The following is a 24580-nucleotide window of genomic DNA, read 5'->3' on the forward strand; positions in this document are numbered from 1 at the left end:
TTAGGGGTTGTTTCCCATAGAAGTATAAAAAATGTTAAATGATATAATGAGTAAAAAAGGAAAAATCTTAGAATTTCAGTGCTGGTAACTGTTAGTCCAGGTGGACTAGAGAAACAAATCTAGAGACACTCATATATATGTTAGAGAGAACTTTATATCAAGAAGAGATTATGCATAAATAAAACATCCCAGCCCAGTTCAAATCAAGTCCATAAGTCTGATATTAGCTCATGAATTATTTTTAAAACTTATACAGCTCAGGCTGGTGGGTAGAAAGTCCTATAGATCCATTGGCAGTGGATACATCTTCAAGGCTCTTGGCTGCCATTAGCATGGCCTATGGGGCTTGTGAACAGGACGGGGAAGTAGAATGAGTGCCCCACCTCCATAGAGGAAGAAAGGCTGTGACCTCCAGGGAGGAAGAGAGACTATGAAATGATTGATAGGTTAGACTCCGCCCCTTTAGTCTATTTATCAAGTTGACATGAAATTGTGTAACTACCACAGTGACAAAGGCCTTCCTGCTCCTACCAATGAGATTTCCTGGCTACCCAATGGGTGGGGTGGGGTGGAGCATCATGATGAGTGTGCAGTGACAGTGGGGAATGGAGAAGCAGCTGACCCATTTTTCATACAGCACACTTCCCTTCTGAAGCAGACTCAAATTGGAGTGGAAGATAATTTTTGAATGTAAAGTTTTAAGTATTACATGGACTAAATAATTTAATTAATGAAACCAGAGTATCTCTCTCTCTCTCTCTCTTTCTCTCTCTCTCTCTCTCTATATATATATCATACTAATAAAGGGGCTGAAACAAAACCCAAACCTAGTTTCACTGAAGATTTCTGAGACCCTAAGTCTCTAAGGAAGCAGAAAGCATCATTTTGCTCCTGGGGTGCTGCAGACGGGTGTGAGCCACACATCAATCTTGTGGTTAGCGGCCCAAAGCTTGACTTCTTGAAGTGACCAGAAGACTCTTAATATGTGAGGAAATGGAAAAAGTTATGAGTCTTGTTATAGCTTTTACTTACAAGAATTCATATACTTGGAAAGATTTATAATCACTGAAAAATTGACCATATCAAAATCAACACAAAATAATTGCACTTAATGCTGAATCTTTTCCAGTTACATTTTATGATGCTTTTAAGAGAAACATAATCTCAATATTATTCAACATGTCCATGCAATAGTGAATATTCCTTAATTCCTTTTAGGATCCCAACTAACTTTTTTGCCTAACTAGGTAAGACCTTTTGAGAAAGGACAAATAAATGGAAATCTAATTTATGAACATTTAAATCACAGTCTAAATATTTGCAAACTAAATTTGCTATATAATCTAAATAAAGATAGCTTAGTTAAGCAAAGGTCATTTCATATGTGTAAGGATGATTTATCAACCCAAACCATATGAATTAATTTAGTATAATCACAAATTGTGGCCATCGCACGGATTGTAGAGTGGGAACACGCCAAAGGATTTCCTTGCCTGAAACCTTAGTGGAAACAGATCACCAGGACTTTTATTCCATGGTAGTGCTGACTGTACCATGATATTTCCGACATCTTTGTCTCAGGGAGTGATTGGTGGGGTTGAACTGTCAACCTTTACCTTAGCAACTGAGTACTTAATAACAGTGCTCCTGAAGCTACAAAAATAGAAACATCTAGTAGAGGAATAGACAAAAGATTTGAACAGGCACTTCCCAAGAAGAGATCCAAATGGCCAATGACATATAAAAGTATGCTCACGTCACTAAAATTAGGAAAATGCAAATTAGACTGGCGAAAATCAAATACCAATGTGGAGCATCAGAAACTCCCAGATAATGCTGGAGTATAACTTGATATATCAATTTGGATGTGATTCGGTATTTCTATTCTGAGGTATAACTTTTGGAGAAACTAGAGTATTGTTTATAGCAACGTTGTTGGTGTTAGCCCTGTGTTAGGCAGCATTGACTAGAGAAGCAAATCCAGTGGCATTCATATATGTGTAAGAAAGAGCATTATATCAAGAAAACATCCCAGCCCAGTCCAACGCAAACCTATTAAGTCCAAGACTAGTTCATAAGACCCTCTTCAGACTGAAACTGCCACAAGCAATGACGCAGAATGCAGGAATATCACAGATTGGTGGGTGCAAAGTCATGTGGATCTAATGGTGGTGGTAACATCAGAGACTCTGGCAACAGTCAGGGTCAGCCAGCAGGAAAGTGAAGGCAGAGAGAGGAGAGGTGCCCAGGGCCCTCATTATGAGAAGGCCACTTCCACAGGAGGTGCCATCAGGCTGTAACCTGATTGATAGGTTGAATACCATCCCTACACTATTATATATCTTCAAGGTGACATGAAATTACATAATGACCACAAGCCCCAAACTGAAAAGCAGCCCAAATGCTCAGCAAGTGTAGAAAAGACAAATTCTGGTATATCCATATGAGGAAATTCACCACAGTAGTGAAAATGATTGACCCAAATCACATGTATCAGTATGACTAAATGGCCAATTTTGAGTAAAATAGATGCAGAAGATACATACAGCACACAAAGTTGATTGTGGGTACATGTATAGTCGAAAGCACTCTACAGAAAAGCAGTGAAATATTTAGCACCAGTTTTCAAAGAGAGGTTATAACTGTGGAGAAGGAAGTGGGATAAGCGCCTGGTAATGTCCTATTTCTTAGGGGAAGCAGATGGGTTTTTGTATTGCTGTTTTTAAAACTATGATGTTTCATATTCCTCTTTGTATAATATATTTCTCTCTGTTTATTTCACACACACACCCACATTCAAGAAACTTCATTCAGTTTAGAATCAAAACCTAAAAGTTACTTAGGAATAAATCTACATTAATAACTTTTAGGATAAAATTATGAAACTTTGAAGGGCATAAACAGAAAATTATTGCATGATTATAGAACTGGAACTCGATATTGAATTAATGAACTCAATATTGAAAAGATGTCAATTCACTTAAAATTAAGTTCAAAGTTCCCTACACCTTCCTCACTTTTTTTTTGAGTTTTATTTTATTTTTTATTTTTTTAAATTTTAACAATTTATTGGGGCTCATACAATTCTTTTCACAGTTCATATATATACATACATCAATTGTATAAAGCACATCTGTACAGTCTTTGCCCTAATCATTTTTTTCTCTTTTCTTCTTTTACATTTTATTAGGGACTCATACAACTCTTACCACAATCCATACATATACATACATCAATTGTGTAAAGCACATCCATACATTCCCTGCCCCAATCATTCTCAAGGCATTTGCTCTCCACTTAAGCCCCTTGCATCAGGTCCTCTTTTTTTTCCCCTCCTCCCTCCCCCTTCCCCCCTCCCTCATATGCCCCTTCCTCACTTTTTTTTGGAGGATCTTAATCCAGAAATTCCAGGAAAAAATTTAGAGCTTCAATTAGTTCAGATAAATTTGAACTAAAAGAATAAAAAAGAAAAATTCTCCCAACATATAGGAATAGCGAGACATTTGGTTTCTTTAAAAAAAAAAAATCTTCTGGGAATGTAGAAGTAGGGATAACATTTGTGGGGAAGTCTTTCAAGAAGTTTGGCTGCTCAGAAGGGCAGGGAAGCAAGCTGTCGATTTTTCTCTGGCTGCACAGACATATAATGATCAGCTGTTTTCTGTGAAATGGAGAATAGCTCATGACACAGATAATTTCACCCCAAGTTTCCCAAACTTGCTTAGTCATAAGAATTGTCTAGGATATTTGTTAAAATTACATGAGACCAATTGAATCAGATTCTCCCAAGGAACCCCAAACCGAACCAATTGCCACAATTCTGACCCATAGCAGCACTAGAGGACAGGTAGAACTACCTCATCGGGTTTCTGAAGTTTTGGATCTTTATCGGAAAAGAGCATCCTTTCTCTCCGAATGGCTGGTAGGTTCTAATCACTTGGCTTAATGTGTAACCCACAATGGGCCTAGGTTTCTTTATTCTCCAAAGAAAACAAAAACCCCTCCATGCCATTAAATTGAGTTCAAACCATAGGTAACTCTGTAGGACAGAGTAGAATTGACCCCGGGTTTCTGAGTCTGTATAGGAGCAGAAAGCATCATCTTTCTTCCCAGGAGCAGCTGGGGGGTTTCAACTATTGACCTTGGGTTTAGCAGTCCAATTTTCAACCCACTATGATGTCTGGAAATTTGTGTATTTAGTAAACTCCCTATGTAATTCTTTTTTAAATTAAAAGATCATTTTATTGGGGGCTTTTATAACTCTTTTTACAATCCATACATCACTTGCATCAGGTATGGTTGTACATATGTTGCCATCATTATTTTCTAGACATTTGCTTTCTATTGAGCTTCTGATATCATCTCAGCTCCTCTTTCCCCCCAACCCCGCTCATGACCCCTTGATAGATTATAATTATCATTTTTTTCATAACTCACACCAACCGCTATCTCCCTTCCCCCATGTTTTCTGTTGTTCTTCATCCTGAAGGGGTGGTGGTGTATGGCTATGTGTTGATCATTGTGATCAGATCTCCCTTTCTCCCATCCTCTCCCTGACTTCCTCCTACCCTTCTGTTATTGCTATTCCCTCTCCTGATCCTGGATTCCTTCCGTGTGACGTGAGAGATCCCATCTCTTATCTATACCTGTACACATGCTCTGGTCTAGTCTAAGTTGAGAAGCAGCATTGGGGTCATGTAAGTGGGGGGTGAGGAAGCCTCAAGGAACCAGAGGAATATTGTGTGTTTCATTGATGCTTTACTGCACCCTGGTTGACTCATCCCTTTCCTGTGGCCCCTCTGTGGGGGAATATTCCATTCGGGTCTCTGCTCCAACCCCCCTCGTTCTCAACAATATGTTTTTGTTTTTTGTCATGTGTCTTCTGATGCCTGTTATCCCCTCCCAATGATTCCTCATGATGGCACCAACTGTGTGCTTCTTCCATATGGGCTTGTTTCTTCCCTGGGTAATGCTTACAGTCTAATGAATGTACAAACACTGATCCCACCCTTAAAAGCCAGTGGTTGTTATAAAGAAATTGAAGCTAAAACATTTTGGAAATATTCACACCTGATGAATAAATACATTTTAGAAGTCCGTCCTGTGATGTATGTCTTTACCCTCCCGTTTCCAATTCCCCTTGTCCTCCTTCCCTTACCCCTCTCTCCATGTGGACCACCAAGTGGGGCTGAGATTTGAACAGCATACATTCCACATTCTGAATATTAATTAATGTAAGAATACCTATAAGGAAGTGCACACTCAGCATATATGCACCTGAAAGAATTGAAGAGAAAATGCAAGCATTAAGTTGCAACATTTTAATGACAAAGAAAGAAGAAAAGACTACACAGAATCACAGAACCAAAAAGAATCCACAGATATTAAGTCATTTCGGTAGGAAGAATATGAGCTATCACCAATGGACTGAAGAAAGAAGTTCAGCCTAGATGAAAGCTTTCTCGCTTCTTACATGAGCCAATAACAAGGTTCCAGGAATTTATTGAATACCAATTGAAGTGTTTCAACAAGCTGATGAAGAAAATGGAAGCATTTCTAGTCCATGTCAGGAAGTTTAAAGATGTCTACTTGTCCAACTGACTAGAAAAGATGCATATTTGTACCCATTCCAAAGAAAGGTGACCAAACAAAATGCTCTAATTAGAGAATAGTATCATTGATATCACATGCAAGTAAAATATTGCTGAAGATGATCCATCTATGGTTGCAACAGTACATGACAGGGAGCTGACAGTGGTTCAGGCCAGATTCAGAAGATGATGTATCATCATTACTGATGTCACAGATCTTGGCTCAAAGGAGAGGATACTAGAAATATGTACATTTGTGTTTCATTGACTATGAAAAGACACCAGCCTGTGTAGAAAATAACAAACTATGAATAGCATTTAGAAAGATGGGTATTCCAGAAGATTTCATTATATTCATGTGAAACCTTTCCATGGATTGATAGGCAATTCTGCACACAGAATGCGGGGATACTCTGTGGTTTAAAATCAGGGAATGAGTGCATCAGGGTTGTGGCGTCTTATCATATTTATTAAATCTGTGTGCTGACCAAGCAATCAGAGAAGCTGATTACATGAAGAAGACTGTGGCATCAGGACTGGAGGAAGGCTTATAAACAGCCTTTGATATGCAAATAGTGCAACCTTGCTCAAAATAAGGAGAACTTGCTGATTAAGATCATGGATATCAGCCTTTGGTATGGATTACAACTCAATATAAAGAAACCTATGATGCTCACAACTGGAACAAAAGGTAGCATCGTGATAAGTGAGGGAAAAACTGAAATCAAGGATTTTGTCTTGCGTGATTACACAAATCAATGCTCATGGAAGTAGCAGCCAAGAGATCCAAGGTACATTCCATTCAATAAATCTGCTTCACAAGAGTTCTTTAAACTATTGCAAAGCAAGTTTGTTACTTTGAGTTCTAAGTTGCTTCTGACAGAAGTCATTGTCTTTTCATTGGCTGCATATGAGCAAGTTAGACATTGTATAAAGAAGATCAGAGAAAAATGAATGCATTTGAACTGCAGTGTTGGTGAGTAATATTGAAAGTACTATAGACTACCCATAGAGCAGAAAAATCTGTCCTGGAAGAAGTACAACCTGAATGCTTGGGAGACTTCTTCTCATAGACTGGTACATGTTACCAGGAGAGACTAGTCGCTGGAGAAGAATGTCGTGCTTCGTAAAGCAGAGGAGCAAGGCCTGAGACAGAAGGATTGACACGGCACATTTAATGATGAAAAATGCAGGAAGACCATGGGCCAGTTGTTGAAAAGTCTTGTGGAGTCAGTGGTGGTGGAAGTATCTCACTGCCTGCGTGGATCATCATGCGGTTCCTCCAGTTCTCTGAGCGTCTCAAATGCAGAAAAGTGAAACATGGAGAGGAAGTTTCCAGAATCCTCATGAAACAGCCATGCCCACAAGAAGGCATCCTTAGGCTGTGGCCAGACTGAGAGACTAGACACCACCCCTACACTTAACAAGTTGACATGAAATTATGTAACTCCCACAGCCATGTCGTATTCAGCCACCAAATCAGGCAAGTGGTGACATGACACAAATTTCACAATTATTTTTTATCTTTAACTCTATCATGGTTCTCACTGTTTTCCTCTTGGCTTTACTGCTGGTATTAACAATTTTCTTTGGAATCATGGTAACAATATTTTACACACAAAAAAGTGAGAAAAATACAATGATGAATGTTTGCATGTAATAACACAGGGGTGATATGGTCATGCAAATAGAATAACAAGAAAGGGACTTAGAATGAAGCTCCAGTGTCTGTGTCCTTGGGGAAATGTGACTCTCTCTAGGTCTGGGCAGGTTTTTTCCAACTTAGATCTGTGGTTCGGCAATTGAGTAAAGTTAGGAACACTGAGCAGATTTTTTGAACTTTGCTTTTCAAGTATAACTATATTTTCCTTTCCATATATTTTAGACATTAAAATATGATTACTAGAATTGATGAAAAATTTAGTTTGTATTAATGTCATATACTGTAAAGAAATAAAGACCAGAATACAAAAAAAAAACATTTTATTTTCAGAGTAGTGTTGGTTTACAAAAGTAATGCTTCAAAAATTCAGCTTCCATATACTCTCTCTCCCCATTATACCCAATTTCTCCTATTAATGCCTTCTCGCTGGTATCGAGTCACTGTGGACTCTCGGTGACTCAATAGGACAGGAGGGAACTGCCTCTGGGAGTTTCTGGGAGTCCTGTCTTCCCTGATTAAATGCATTAGGTGTGGTCCTGACTTCCAATCGATGAGCCAGTACCCTTACTTATTATTAACTGAAGATCATGGCGTATATTGAGGTTCACTCTGTGTGTGAAGTTGCTTGTCAGTAGACCTGGAGTAAGATGCCCATGCATGGTGAGCCCCTAGCTGTCAGAGGAGCTCTGTGCTCCAGAGCGTTTTCAAGGCTCTGCCCTTGCACAAGCCAAGCACCAGATCTGACTGGTCTTTTTCCTAATGCCTCTGGGTGGGCGCAAACCACCAACCTTTCAGCTAATAATTGAGTACTTAACCATTGGTGCCACCTAGGGATGAAGTTGGATTTTGACAAATGCATTATGCCATATATTCACCATTACAATACCAGGCAGACTAGTTTTACTGCCTTAAAAACCCTAAAAATTCCTCCCTTTAATTCCCTGAGTCCCTGGCAACCACTGTTGTTTTCATTGTCTCTATAATTTTGCCTTTCCAGAATGTCATATAGTTGGAATCACACAATATATAGCCTTTTCAGACTTACTTCTTTCATTTAACAATATACATTTAGGGTTCTTCCATATCTTTTTATGATTGGATAGCTCATTTCTTTTTATTACTGAACAATATTCTCTTGTTTGACTGTACCATAGTTTATCATTCATCCATACAAGTTTAAAATAATAGTAATCATTTAGAAAAAGATATGTTTTAAAAGAATGAGAATTGCTTCCACAGAAGATTGGGATTTAATTTAGTTACTAAATGACTCTTTATAGCTGTATTTAAGCTTCCAAATTTAAAGCAAGGGAAATGTAAAAGTCTTTATAAGAGTGGTCAATGTTTAATTTCTTCGATTGGTTTAGATATGCTTTTTTGGACACTTGTGTTTGGTTATGATGTGTCCAACCAGCTCTATGATTCCTTTGCTTGTGTTTAATGTGCTCAAAGGAGAGGCAGGTGTAGTGTCACAGAATGTATCACCTAAGGGTGAATCACAAAGGATGGCTACCAGGTTCCTGTTTATATATGCCCAGATTTATTACAAATAAAGTATATATTTGTGATCCATGGATCTATATAGACATCTTCTCTCAGTAATATACTATCTTAGTCTCATCAAGGTGCCTTCAAAATAAGACTTATTGAAACATAGCTTCTGTCAGGATCAGCTCTCAGACCTTCTCACTGCCACGGACTTGATGCCAACTCACGGCAACCCTATAGGACAGGGTAGAACTGCCCGTAAGCTTCCGAGAGTGGAGCTGTTTACAGGAGTAGAAAGCTCCATCTTCATCCCAACGAGTAGCTGGAACCGCGCACCTTCTGGATCTCAGCCCAGCATCTAAACCATGACATCCCCAGGGGACCAGCTAGAAGAGCGAATCTCAAGGCAGAGCAATCAGCTCACAAGGAGATGGCAACTATGTTTTAGGACTCCAAAGGGGTCATTTTGAGATGAAACGGGGCTTATTTGGAAGAAATGTTATACAAAATGAAAACTGCATTGGTTAGGAAAAGGACAGCATACTTGTACCAGATCTTTGTTTCCGTTACAATGTACCCACTCGTCCGTTCTTCAAGAGCAGGAAGGGCTGTGCTAGGAGAATTTCATTGGGAAGCCTTACCACATCCACCCTACCATTCTGAGTTTGGTGCTTTTTAATTCAGTGATAACAATATCCTTTTGGAAAATGTAACAGCGCAGACTTCTTGCAACCTTTTAAGGTTTAACCTTTTTAGGTTTTATATATACTTAGTAGTGTGTTTTAACTCATGGAGTTTCTATAAAACATACATAATTATCTATCTTCAGATGTTACTTATTAAAAAAAAGACAATGTTTTTTGGATAATACAGGCTTTCCATTTTATTCATTGTTCATTTCTTCACCCTTCATATGATCTAGGACAATGTCTAAAACCAGTGTGCTTTCAGCAAACATTTATTCTATGAACACAGAAGATGTGGGAACATAGGAGGTTTTTGGGGCTGTGTGTATGTATTTTACACAAGCTTCATTTTCTCCTTGGTTGATTTAAATGATTTGGGGAAGAACAATCTGATGTATCACACAGAAGCTTATTGATTGAGTAGAGAGGCTTTATAAAGGTACAAGACATCTGAAATTCTATCCCTTTTGCTCAGCACTCTTTTCAGAAGACTCCTGCTTAATCCAAATTTCTTACATAGCAAAGATGAAAATGGACAACATGCCACCACCTTTTGGGGGACCGCAGGAGACCCTCATGCTGTGTTGTGACAAAGACCCTGTCGTTGCCTTCTTAGCAGCCCCACCTTAAGAGAGCTGATCGAACTCAGGCCCAACCTTAGAGCAAGCTTCCCCCTTTGCCACTGCAACCATGGGACACTGGGTCTTTTATGGTCAGTAGCTTTATAGAGTCAGCCTTGGTCCCCTTTTTCCCTTTATCACTTTTCCTGCTGAGTATTCCCACGGAGTGACCTTCTGAGAGCAGCCGCCGCAAACTCAGCCGGAAAGCCTGGCCACAGTTGGGGAGGATCTATTAGAAAGAAAATGTATATACTCTTTAGAATAATGTCAGAGAACCTGTACTAATGCTTTTTAAAAACGTTCCGTTCTCTTGTCTATCCGGATGAATACTTTTGTCAAGCCCCTCCCAGTGCAGACTGCCTTCCTGTCTCCACACCACATGTGTCCTCTTTTGAGAAGTAGTAGAACTGATGAGGAAACCCACGGGGCTGGAGTTTCCAACCGCTTTTCTTGACCTCAAGCTGAGCTCTTTTCCCTGAGGGAGAACCTGTCTTCCTGGCGTTTCCGGCTTTCCCTTGACCACAAACTTCCTTTTTGACTGGGTTTCCTTTTAATCAAACCAGAGCCTATGGTCTGCCCTGGGCGAGAGAGAATAGGGGACAGTGTCCACACTCTCAGGTGTGACTTCTCAAGACGGCGAGCATGTGTCAGAAGTTCACTTTCAAGCTTGCTATTGGGGAACAAGGCTCACAAGAAAACCAATTCAAATATTTTCTCTCGGCAGAGGCATTTTAGGATGGAAATAATGGCTAGGTAATCATTGCTAGATGTTAAAATATAAAAAGCCTAGTAGTCGGATAGCCTAGGTTTATTGGAAGATGACTATAAGCTGGGTAGGCAACTCCAATTTCTCTCAAGGATTTTACTCTCATTTCTCAAAAGAGGTTTGCATTTCTGTATCAAAAATCCGCTCAAGCGTTTTATCACACATACTAAATGCTTCCCAGAAGATCCTGCTAATTACATCACACCCCAGAGTTCTGCCTCAGCTCAAGTGTGGAGCAGTTTTATTTTTTAGTATCCATTCTTCTCCACATATCTTTTTAAATGAGAAATTCTTTAAAGAATCACCTCAATCAAGAAAAGGTCTGTTTTTAATACAATTTTGTGCTAGCCTACTGTGTCTGTTACTCAGTCACTTTTTATAAGATTTGGAAGTGCAAACACTAGACATCGGTTTAATGTACATCCTCACACTTATCAGTGATATGCATACCAACCAAAAGTTCATCCCATGGCCATCGAGTAGATTCCCGCTTAGAGCGACCCTCTCAAATGAAGCCATGCTGTCAAGAGATAGTGCTCCCTGGAGAAGGACATTATGTTCGGTAGAGAGGAGGGGCAGTGGAAAAGAGGAAGGCCTTCAGCGAGCTGGACTGACACAGAGGCTGCAACCATGGGCTCAAGCATTGGCACAATTTTGAAGAGGGTGCAGGACTGGCCAGTGTTTTGTTCTGTGGTGTATAAGGTCGCTGTGGGTGAGAACCGACTTGACGGCACCTAACAACAACAACCAAGAAGACAGAGAATGCCTCGGGACTTCCGAGACTAACTTATGGAAGCAGCCTGCCGTACCCGATATAGTGAGGGGGTGGTTTTGAACCACCAACTTTATGGGTAAGGGCCCAAAACTTGACCAAGAGCACCACCAGGGCACTTTATAGTTGTACCTTAACTAAAAAGCAAATTCACTTCCATTTGAGTCAGTACTTACATTTCTTTTATTCCATTAAACCATCTTTCCAGTTAATATTCCTAAAATCAGGACATTTCTTACACCTGGATATTTACAAATACACAGGTGAAAAAAAACCACCCCCCCCTACAGGTGTATGTGTGCGTGCATGCATTCAGCCTTGCAAACGGGCATACACACATGTACATATCCCCTTTGTTACAAAGCCACTTTTGAATCAATAGTGTTGTATTGTCTTAATTAGCATACTTTATTTGTAGGTTTTAATATTGATTACAATAGCTACACAGAACTCAGACAATATTCATGATTAAACGGCTTATTCAGGAAATGAACAGGTTGTAATACAAGTGAGCAATACTCAGGATTCAGTTGTTTATCAGGACATGTTACACGTTCTTTCAGGTCTGCTAATAAATGCCCAAAGTGGCATACCACTCCACTATACGTTTCAAGTTGAAAGCCTTCAGCTCCAGCATTCAACTCTGTTCCCTGAATTAAGTGCTCAGAAGCACTCCACTCCGCAAGGCAGCCTCCTGACCAAAGGATTCATTTTGACTTGTTACATGGGCTGAGACGTCTACCACTTTGTTTCATGTTCTGACTCTCAGTTCTGCTGCTGCGACACCTCTGATGTTATAGTTGTGACCTTCTGGATCCAGGAGTTCACTGCACAGGGATCTTGGGTTCACAGGAAGCTCTTGTAGGTAATGAGATCCCTGCTCCTGCTCTCCAGGGGGCCCACTTTATACACAGCTTGATGGCATGCCAGGGAATCCTGTTCACAATTACTCTCAGGTGAATCCAATTAATATCTTTCTCCACTTTCTTCCTACATCCGTGCAAGAAGAGGTCATTTGATGGGAGTAGAGACTTTGGTTAGAAAATTCACACAAAATATACAGTAAGTCACTAGCTGCAAGGTGTCTTAATAAATGTTAAAAGTGCATGATAGTGTACAAACTGATACTTTAGAGCCTTCCTTTGATGGTTAGCTTCCTAAGATTAAGAGCAGATTAATTTTCCTTTCTTCTGTTTAATTTCTTTTTTGTGCTTTAAGTATCAGAAGGGCAAGTTCATACAGTCCATTACTCATTCTGTTGGAAGCTCTTATTGTTAGTTGGCTCTGTGGGAAAGTTAGGGTGGTGTGAGGTAATGAATCACATTACAACAAGAAGGAGGAAACTTTTTCTGCTAAGGACCATGTGGATATTTATAACATAATTTTCAGACCATACAAAATTATGAACTTAAAAATGAACCCAATATATTTTGTCAAACAACTAACTCTACCATAATGTGATAACTAGAACTGTTTGTTTTTGGTGAGGCATAAGATGTTAGCTGGTATTGGTGATGTTGCTACTGCAGCTACTTTTCTAGGTTTGTGCTGGTCAGTCAGGAGTGCACTTTGTGAGGGTGAGTTTTGAAAAGAACTGCTCACAGCAATGAGCTGTTCTAAACACAGGTGCATGTTTCCATGCATGTCTCCACAAAGGGGGAAATGCATCGTTGCTTATGAACCTTTAGAGAACTCAAGCTGTGGGAGACTGTGGTGCTAACTTTCAGCTCATCACCAATTTGCAGCTAAATGATTTCATATGGTGGGCTTTCAGGCACATCAGTTGGTTCCACATTGAATGATGTGGAAAAGATGTTCAATTCCATTTGTTTACTTTTTACATCTTGGATGTTGCATTTACTGCCTCAATTAGTTTTGAATATTCCTCAGCATATTTAAGTGTCTTAGAAGGTTTTGTCCTTCTGCAGGGGGAAAATGGAACATTGTCATTCCTTTGGAGTTGCACTTTCCACAACCTTAATTTAGCTTCAAGCGATTTTATGATTGACAGTAGGGAGCTGAGAAGTGGGTTGGGGCCCTGCACCTTGATTTTCAGCTCTGAAAGGATTGGGCAGTGCCTACCACGAATGCTAAATCACACAGCCACTTGTCATTGAGTCCCCTGCCAGGTTTCCCTTTCATCTCCATGACTTACTCCCACAGCTGGTGAAACTTTATGATCATATTCCTGTGCCTTAGCCACCATTCTTCACAGTACTCACATACTCAGAGTCACGATAATTCAAGATTAAACTTGAAGCTGTTAAACTCTCTGCTTTTGGCAAAATTTATACCCAAACCACTGTTGACATCATGGTGTGCCTGACCCAAGTTGTGGGTTTTCCATTGCCTCATAAGCAAGTTGGACATTGAATAAGGAAGAAGAAGAAGACTTGATGCATCTGAATTGTGGTGCTGGGGAAGAATATTGAAGAACCAAAGAACTGCTCAAAGGACAAACAAATCTATCTTGGAAACAATACAGTTAGAATGTTCCTCAGAGGCAAGGATGGCAAGGCTTCATCTTACATACTACTTTGGACATGCTATTAAGAGAGACAAGTCCCTAGAAAAGGACATCGAGCTTGGTAAAGTAAAGGGGTAGTGAAAAGTGAAAGACATTTGAGAAGAGGGATTGACACAGTAGCTGCAATCATGGACTCAAATATGAGAGCAATTGCTAGGATGGCGTAGCATCAGGTGGTATTTTGTTCTGTCGTACATAGGATTGCTAGGGGTTGGAACCAGCTTAATGGCACTAACAACAGCATGATATGTGGCATGCATTTACATGGCTTGGATCAAGACTGGTGCTTCAGTTCTTCCATAACAAATGCAATGAACCCTTTTTGTGAGCCAGTCGTGGCTGGAGCTCTCTCCATCTGTGGGAAGATCACTTCACTTTTCAAATGTTATTTCAAGTTGTGTCATTGAGAAAACAAGTCTCTCCGACAAGCCTGCATTTCTCATAGTGGTCATGTATGCCTTCCTGTGACAGCAACGCCTCTCATGTGTTAAACTCTGCAGTTATCCCGCGAAAGAAACTAGCCAGCTGAGCAATATTTGTTGTCTATTGCCTCGCCACTAGACAGAGAAAACTTAATGGAAATCTGCAGAATCCGTTAGTGTTTTCTTACTTTTTTGTGCTAAGTCACCAATGTGATCTGTGGTGCTCCTCTAAGAAAAAGAACCCTCTGAAAGTGTCTGCTGATAGCAACTCTGTAGTCGCCATCGTGCACTCTTCCACAGTCTCTCCCTCTACAGGAGGGAGGCCTCAGCTCCTTTGTGATAAGCTCGCTCTCGACATAACTCATCTAAGTAACGTCTCTGTCACAACGAGGTCTAGTGAAAGTGGCTTGTTGTGATTCTAAACTCCACCGAAGAGCACCAGTTTTATCCAAATGCATTTGGCCTCTCTGTTCATTGAGTTTACGATTGGCTTTTTTTCATTACTGCTAATGCATCACCACAAACTAGGCCTTGACCTTCAACAAAAAGAGTCACTTGTCCATTTTCTTGGAGAAGTCGACACTCAGCATCAACTGTTTCTGCAGTTGCCCTTGGTAGAATGTTGACCCACTTAAGTTTTGATCACTCTCTAGGGCTTATATCACCAGCAATGTGATTAGTTTGCTGTGCTCATGGTTCTAATCCTTTGGATTTGGCCTATATCCAATATTTGCTTCTTCAATCCTTAAGTTTTTTTCCCCCTGTGGCCTGTAATTACTCTTCATCTGAGATTCAGTTTTGGAGAGGATTGTTGATCGTGGATGTGTGCATAAAGGTTAGATTGGAGTTATCATCTGTGTCAATAAAGAGTAGACTAAGAAGTCGACTATGGCCTAGTCAATCACTGAAAGCAAGGCCATCTGAATTGTGAGGAATCCTCTCAGCTCATCACTGCCCCTCTCGTCTCCACCAGATCACCATAGTTTTGCCACAGTGTGCTAACACTGTTGTAAAGTGTACACTCCCAGCCTGCCTGACACAGACTGTCCCCTGAGTCACACAATACATGGAGATGGGCCATGAGCAGCTGATGAGAAGCATACATGTTTATCCAATCATGCACTCATATGTGTCCTATCTATCCTGTAATGGACGGTCCTTGATTTTCCTTCAAAATGTACATTATTATTATTATTCCCTTAATTTATATGAAAAAAGCTCCTAGATTTATTGAATTTTGAGTCCCACCTGTGATTGCCTTGGCAAGGCCAGACCAAATGATTTCCAAAGGCCTTGTAAGGCCTGAAGCCAGGTATTTCCTACCCCAATCTCACTGAGAACAATTTGATCTTTGTTGTTGGTTTCTGAGAATGTTTACCATTTCCTGAACAATGGAGTTACCTTTTGTTGCTTAAGGCTATCATGGGAGATCTGTGCTAAGGAGTGGGAGAGTGACCAAGCCAAAAGGACACTTTGTGTCCTTGTATCAGTTGATCTCAGAGAGTGAGGGGAGCACAATCCATTCATATTCACATTCAATGAGGCCCTATCTGCATGGGCAATGAATCCAATGAAGGCTGTGTACAGTGGAAACAAGAGCTTCCTGGTTACTGGAAGCTATGATACACAGGGGCAGATAGCACACTCTTTTTGGCACATGGAAGTAAGTAGCATGTTGAAATCCTCTTGGATTTTCCCCATGCGTCTCTTCTTTATGCTGATCCTGATTCCTATCCTTTAAAAATAATAAACCTTCATTCATTAATATAGTATGTGAGTTCTAATAACTTATTGAGCTCAGAGGTATATCAGAGACAGTAGGTAACAGTGAAGCCCAAGGGAGGCCCCCCCCGAACCATTGGCTAGTGTCCTGAAGTGATCATGAGAACACCCTGAATTGGTGGACGGTGTGTTAGAAGCAAGGCTATCGTGTGGCTTATTGTACTTGTGACAGCCATAGGCATATTTGGGTGTCTGAAGGATGGTCTCTTGTGGACTCTGACCTTGTTCTTGTTGACTAGAGCCAGAGTACGTACTGAGAGAGAGTCTTAAGTTTCTGAATAATTGAGGTCACTGATGGCTGAGCCATTGCTGGATGGTGTTGGCTGAAAAGTGTGAAAATGAGATTTGCTCAATCCTCACATTTGGAGGAATAACTTTATGTTGTTTTACTGACAAAGTTGAGTTGCAACTTTTTGTTCCCCTTGGATAGGGAAAAAAAGGAGTCACTGTAATGTCTGATCAAGATAGTAGTCCTGCCTCAAGGTGAACAATTCTCAGGTTGCTTGAGACTTCTTTTCTCATTTTGTGGGTACTCCTATTCCTGTCAAGGATTCCTGGTGGCATAAGAGGTAAGGATTGGGCTGCTAACTGCCAAGTCGGTAGCTCGAAACATCCAGCTACTCCATGGACAAAAGATGAGGTTTTCTACTCCTGTGAAGATTCACAGTCTCGGAAGTCTACCTGGGCAGTTCTCTCCTGTCCTATCGTGGGGGTGGGTGGGTGTACAAGTCAGAATTGATCAAGTGGCAGTAAGTGAATGATTACCCCAGCTCTGTGTTGGACCTTGAGTAGGTAATAACTCTATCCTATATCTCTAAAGCCCAATGTGCTTTTAATGTATTTACCTGGAGGTGGAGAAAGTTGTCCTTATTATTTCAGCTTTGTGGTTTGGCACCTATAAGAAACATGACGTTTGTACCCTGACAAGTTAGACAAGTGGTTAGACAAGAACGACCAGTTCTAAGTGATACCTCTGGTTGTTCGTCTCTAAGGGAGTCTCCTTTTTCTTATTTGAATTGTGTTACACAAAAGGAACTTTTGTACAGACTTTTGACATAGACCAACGCCCTACATGAAGGAGATTAGAATGGAGTAGAAACCCTACCATGTCACACATTGTATGTCCCATAATATTTGATATTGGATTCGTCATTAGTACTAGCATCCTTTTGCTGGGGATGGGCGCTTGCAGCAACGCTCGCTGGCTCTAGATAAGGCTTTCCAAAAATATTCCTAATACTCAGAACTATCCCACAACCTTGAGATTCTAGAAACTGGAATTTCTCAGTATACTCAGTGATTATTAGCTGCTTCATGATAAACATGCTGGCTAAATTTTGATGATTCTTATAGATCAATCAGAATAATATGATATTAACTTGGTGACGTACACTTTTTTTTTTTTGGTAAGAGGCATGCTCCTAATCCTTTCTGAATGATACTCTTCTTGGAGTTTAAAATAATAGTTAATTAATTGGAGTGTGATTTGTGCTTGTGGAATCAGAATGAATATAGACTCAAAACGTGGAGAGAATATTTTACTAAAGCTTTAGGGAAAAGAAACAAAAAATTACTAGTCAGCAACAAAGAAAGACTTATTTTTATTTGTTTTTTTAAATTTTTTACTAATTCCCGTTAGAGTAAGGTAATTAGTGCCAATGAGAAAAGTCCAAATAATAACTGGATAAAAAATTTAAAAGGGAGCCTACTCATGAGGGTTTTATATTCCAGATTATCTACTTTGCATTCAGTAGTTTAAACCATCTATCAACCCTTCAGCAGCCTATCCTATGCCCCTCATCTGATTTCTCTTTTCCCTTCGTTGTCACTATCAGTGAACCCTCCAGCCTATTGCTTCATCTCCCCTCCCTTGTCCCATCCCATATCTTTTAAATGCCTGTTTACTTTGCTATGAAATCCTTTATCTTGTTTTTTTATTCCTTGTAACAATGATGACCATTAATTTTTATTATTAATTGAAGTCCAGATACACAAGACTTTGCAAAGATCCCGCAACAACAAAAATGATCAGTTACCAATGAACTTATAAAAAACATCACAAACCTAAAAGAAGACAGAATAAACTAAAAGACTGAAGGACACAGTTCAAAGGACTAATGGACCATGTGGACTATAGCCTCTCCTACCCTGAGCCAGAAGCACTAGATGGTGTCCAGCTGCCACTACCCATTGCTCTCATCAGGATCAAAAGAGAAGGCCCTATGTGGAGTGGGACAAAACTATAAAACAACCCACATGGAAGAAGCACACCAGCCTGTGTGATCATGAGATGACAATGGGATCAGGTCTCAGGCATCTAAGACCTAGAAAGAAACCATACCCAAGGTGAATGGGGGGGAAGGCATGGAGTGGAGACCCAATGCCCATCTGTAGACAATTGGACATCCCCTCACAGAACAGTCACAGGGAAGAGATGAACTGCTCAGGGTGCAGTGCAGCACCAATGAAACACACAACTTTCCTCTAGCTCTTTGGTGCTTTCTTCACCCAACTATCATGACCTCAATTTTACCTTACAAATCGGATTAGACCAGAACATGCACACTACTCCAGATAAGAGCCCGAAACACAGGGAATCCAGGATAGATAAACCCCTCAGGGCCAAAAATAAGAGTAGAGATATCAGGAGGATTAGGGGAGGGTGGGGGGAGAAAGGGGGAATCAATCACAAGGATCGATCTATAACCCCCTCCCACAGGGATGAATAATGGAAAAGTTGATGAGGGGCAATGGAGGACAATGTAAGATGTAGAAAAAATAATAACTTATCAAAGGTTCATGAGGGAGGGGGAGTGGGGGAGGGAGGGGGAAGAAATGGGGAGTTGATATCAGGGGCTCAAGTAGGAAGAGAATGCTTTGAAAATGATGATGGCAGCTTATGTGCAAATGCGCTCCACACATTGGAGGAATGTGTGCATTGTGATAAGAGATGTAAGAGCCCCCAATAAGAGTATTAAAAAACTGTAAAACAAAATGTAAAATCATAAAAAGAACACACTTATTTACAGTCCAGTAGAGACCTATAGAACCTCCAAGAATGTGACTCTTAGCTACCCTTCAAGCCTAGAACTATTCCCACCACCAGGGATCACCTTTTTAAAAAAATCATTTTATTGGGGCTCATACAGCTCTTATCACAATCCATACATACATCCATTGTGTCACGCACATTTGTTGCCATCATCATTTTCAAAACATTTGCTTTCTGCTTGAGCCCTTGGTATCAGCTCCTCATTTTTTTACCCTCCCTCATTCCTCTCCCTTCCTCATGAACCCTTGATAATTTATAAATTATTATTATTTTGTCATATCTTACACTGTCTGACATCTCCCTTCACTCACTTTTCTGTTGTCCACCACCCAGGGGGGAGGTAGATCCTTGTAATCAGTTCTCTTTCTATCCTTCCAGTATCGCCACTCTCACCACTGGTCCTGAAGGGATCATCTGCCCTGGATCCATGTGTTTCCTGTTCCTATCTGTACCAGTGTACATCCTCTGGCCTGGCCAGATTTGTAAGGTAGAATTGGGATCATGATAGTGCGGGGGCGGTGGGGGGAGGAAGCATTTAGGAACTAGAGGAAAGTTGTATGTTTCATCGTTGTTACATCACACCCTGACTTGCTTGTTTCCTCCTCGACACCCTTTTGTAAGGGGATGTCCAGTTGTCTACAGGAGGGTCTTGAGTTCCCAATCTGCACTCCCCCTCATTCACAATGATTTTATTTTCTGTTCTTTGATACCTGAGACCTGACAGGGATCACCTTTTATGCAAACAATAGAGAGGACTTTAAATTGAGCAGAAATACCTGTGAGAATATACTCCTCAGATGAATCAATGATAGGAAACCAAGAGATCAGCATATGTCCCAGAACACAGCTAAGAGGGCAGGAGGGGGCCGGGAAGAAGAACAGATGGAAACGGCATGGGAGGGAGAGTTGTGAAATTGAGAGATTTCAGCGAATGCAAATATCTCTTCAACAACATAAAAAGTGAATACACTGCGGAATTACCAGATGGAGTACTCCGGAGTCAAATAAAGCTTATCTCTGGGAAGAGGTGATGGAGAAGCCCAATACCACCAGTTTGCACCAGGCAAAGGGCCAATTGTTGGTCCTAGGTCATCAGTTGCTCATATATAAGTCCAGGTTGAATCTGGAGAAAAGTACAACAAGCCCATCCAAACTATGACCTTGAATACATTCCCTCTGAATATAGAGACCATTTCAAGAACATATTTGATGCTTTTTATTTTTCATTTTATTTATTTTGATGTATATTCAGAATATTTTTATCCTTAGTCAAGAACTAATTTAAAGCATATTATTTGGTATTGGTGTGTTAGGAAGTAAACAATAATTTTTTTCCTTTGTTCCACTAAAAATTAAGAACCGACAGAAATAAAATTCTAGCTTATGGAATTTCAGGAAGCAACAAATATCTAGGGAAAGAAATACAATTCACTTAAGAAGGTGGGAGAGAAATCGTAGAGGGGCAAACTTTGGGCTGAGTAGGACTGACAGGTACATTACTTGTAAATCTGGATGGATAGAGTCAGAGGACAAGGAGAGGTCTAGAGAGGGCGGAGCTATTTAGTCTCAGTTCTTTGTTTCAGTCAAACTGAATGATACCTTGCATTGGGAAAATCTGCTGCACAACACCTCTTGTTGTTATTAGGTGTCATTGAGTTGGCTCTGGCCCATAGTGAACTTATGCCCAACAGGATGAAGCACTGTGCGGTCCATACTGAGGGCTGTAATAGTCGATCTTCAGCAGCAAGTGCTCCAGTTCCTCCTCAGCTTCATCAACTATAAGCATTTTTTTTCCAATTCTGATTCACAGCAACCCTAGAGGGCAGGGTTGATCTGTCCCTGTGTTTCTGAGAATTTAACTCTTTATTTTAAATTTTTATTGTTATTTTTTATCATTTTATTGGGGGCTCATACAGCTCTTATCACAATCCATCCATCCATTGTGTCAAGCACATTTGTGCATTTGTTGCCATCACATGTTCAAAACATTTTCTTTCTACTTGAGCACTAGGTATCAGCTCCTCATTTTTCCCTCCTTCGCTCATGAACACTTGATAATTTATATCTATATTTTCATGTCTTACACTGATCGATGTCTCCCTTCACCCACTTTTCTGTTGCCCATCCCCCAGGAAAGGAGTTATATGTCGATCATTGTGGTCGGTTCACCTTTTCTCCTCCCACCTTCCCTTTACTCTCCTGATATCTCTAGTTCCATTATCGGTCCTGAAGGGTTTATCTGTCCTGGATTCCCTGTGTTTCCAGCTCTTATCTGTACCAGTGGTGCTATACTGTACCCTGACTGGCTCGTCTCTTTCTGACCCTGCTCTAAGGGGATGTCCATTTGTCTTCAGATGAGCTTTGGGTCTCCACTCCGCATTCCCCGTCATTCACACTGATTATATAATTCTTTGTTCTGGGTCTTTGATGTCTGCTACCTGATCCCATTGGTATCATGATCACTCAGGCGGATGCGCTTCTTCCATGTGGATTTTGTTGCTTTCCAGCTAGACGGCCACTTGTGTATTTTCAAGCCTTCAAGATCCCAGACGCTATATCTTTTTTTAAAAAAAACATTTTATTAGGGGCTCATACAACTCTTATCACAATCCATGCATATACATACATCAATTATATAAAGCACATGTGTACATTCTTTGCCCTAATCATTTTCTTTTCTTTTTTCTTTTTTTACATTGTATTAGGGGCTCATACAAGACGCTATATCTTTTGATAGCTGGGCACCATCAGCTTTTGTCACTACATTTTCTTAGGCCCCATTTTGTCTTTAACTATTGTGCCGGGAAGGTGAGCATCACGGAATGACAGGTTATTAGAACAAAGTGTTCACGCATTGAGGGAGTACTTGAGTAGAGGTCCAATGTCCGTCTGCTACCCTAATACTTAACATACAAATATATGTACATAAATATATTTCCCTATCATTATATATAAATATATTTACATATGTGCATGCCTATATTTAGACTTTTATAAATCTCCTTTGCCTCCTAGTTCTTTCCTCTGTTTCCTTTTACTTTCCTCTTGTCTCAGTTTCACATCCGACCTTCATTTGGGTTTCAGTAATTCCTCTTGGCTACATTGCCCTTAATCAAGACCCACCAGTCATCCTATAACCTCACCATTGATTTTAGATCACTTGTTATTCCCTTGTCCCTGGGTTGGTTGACACCTCCCTTCCTTTCCCCTGCCTCCTCCTCTCTTGTGTCCCCTGGGGATCTGTCAGTCCTATTGTTTTATCCTGCCTGTCTTCTCTAGATAGACATGCAGAGACAATAATAAGCACAAAAACAAGACAGAGTAAAACAAAGCAACAAATGAAAACAAAACCAAATCAACAACAAAAACAACAAAAAAGAAAAGCCTATAAATAGTTCCAGGTCTGTTTGTTGATCTTTAGGAGTGTTTTCTAGTCGAGTCTGGTGAGGTGCCATGCCCTGGCCCCCAAGTCTATTTTTGGTATTCCCCGGGAACTTAACTGCTTTACTTCACTTGCTGCTCTATTGCTTGCCTTTAGTGTTTTGCCCTGGTATAACGATGATAGCTTTATTTAATTTTCAATTTTACTTCAGAGCCATGTGTACTTACTGAAAGAGCCACATATGGCTCACAGAGCCACAGTTTGATGACCCTGGTCTAGAGGCATGCTTTAGTGACTGTGGTGCCTCGAGGTTATAGAATGCCATGTGGCAGGTTAAAAGAACTGGGCAAAACTTTGGTAATGTCATGTACATAGTTTCAAGATATTCTTCTAAGCATGAAAAGCATTTCCCAAACTAGTGTGTATACTATTTCATTCATGAAAACCTGCCACCCCCAAAACTATGTGTGTAGAAACATGCATGGGAACATGGTAGGAGGGATAGTGGGTTGGAAGATGAGGACCCTTCATATTTAATTTATGTACTTCTGGAATATTTCCATGTCTGTAAGGAAAATTATGTATTACTTTTTTAATTAAAAAATTCTCTTCAGACATTTTTAATAGGCTTGATGTAAGGCTGAGTTGCTAGAATAGTTGTAAACTTTGGAGAAAGTGCTAACTAAATATGCTTTTATTAGTATAAATCTCTAAATATTTATTGCTAAGATGTCTATTTAGATTTATGACAAAGCAGTGTTGGTTTTTTTGTATCATATAATTTGTTTTTTTAAGGTGATGGCTGCTAGACTATCTTAGCTGCTTAATTAAGAATCATTAGGGTTTCAATTTTAGATGCCTCCAGTCGAGATACCCCTTCTGTCTTACTTTTTCACCTCCTTCATCCAATACTGCTTGTTGTTGTTATTGTTAGGTGCTGTCAAGTCTATTCTGATTCACACAGACCTTTTGTGAAACACCACCTGGTCCTGTCCCATCTTCACAACCATTCCTATTTCTGAGCTTGTAATTTCAACCACAGTGTCAATCCATTTTGTTGAGGGCCTTTCTGTTTTTTGCTGCCCCTCCACGTTACAAACCATGATGCCCTTTGATAACATGTCAAAAGTATGTGAAGGTGAAGTCTCACCAGCCTTGCCTCTAAGGAGCATTTTGGCTGTAATTCTTCCAAGACAATTCTTTAGCTCTTTTGTAGTCAGTCCATTGTGCTTTCAATATTCTTGTCATCCAAATAATTCAAATATATAACTTTTCTTTAGTCTTCCTAATCAAAGCCCAAATTTCACATGCATGAGTTGATTAAAAATACCATGACTCGGGTCAAGTTCACCTTAGTCTTGTGCAGCAGATTTACCCAATATAACTTGTCTTTTGCTCTCTAGACTTCTGTCTCCATGAGCATTGATTGTGGAGCCAAGCCAGACAAGAGCCATGCTAAAGACCGTAATCTGTGATCTTCATCAGCAGGCGCTGCAAGCCCTCCGAGCCCTCCTCACTTTCAGGAAAGAAGATTGTGCCATCTGCATATTGCAAGTTGTTAATAAGCCTTCCTCCAGTCCTGATGCTGCATTCTTCTTCATAGAATCCATCTTGTCTGACAGTTTGCTCAGCACACAGCTTGAATAAGTATGGTGAGCAACTGCAACCCTGAAACACACCTTTCCTAATTTTAAACCACGCAGTGCTCCCTCTTTCAATTCACACAACTGCCATCCAGTGTTAACGAAAAACAACAAACAGCAATGTCATTGCTACTGAGTCTATGCTGATTCATAGTGAATCTCTAGGACAGGATAGGCTTGCCCATGTGG

General features: G+C 40.3%; 1 long non-coding RNA gene across 1 annotated transcript in view; it reads left to right on the forward strand.

Annotated features, from left to right (window-relative positions):
• The window catches only part of LOC142443434 (uncharacterized), a 344074-nt gene that overhangs the window by 121526 nt on the left and 197968 nt on the right, over positions 1-24580 (forward strand). The gene's annotated exons all lie outside the window — the stretch shown is intronic.

The sequence above is a fragment of the Tenrec ecaudatus genome, chromosome 3 (genome assembly GCF_050624435.1).
Source record: "Tenrec ecaudatus isolate mTenEca1 chromosome 3, mTenEca1.hap1, whole genome shotgun sequence".
NCBI lineage: Eukaryota > Metazoa > Chordata > Mammalia > Afrosoricida > Tenrecidae > Tenrec > Tenrec ecaudatus.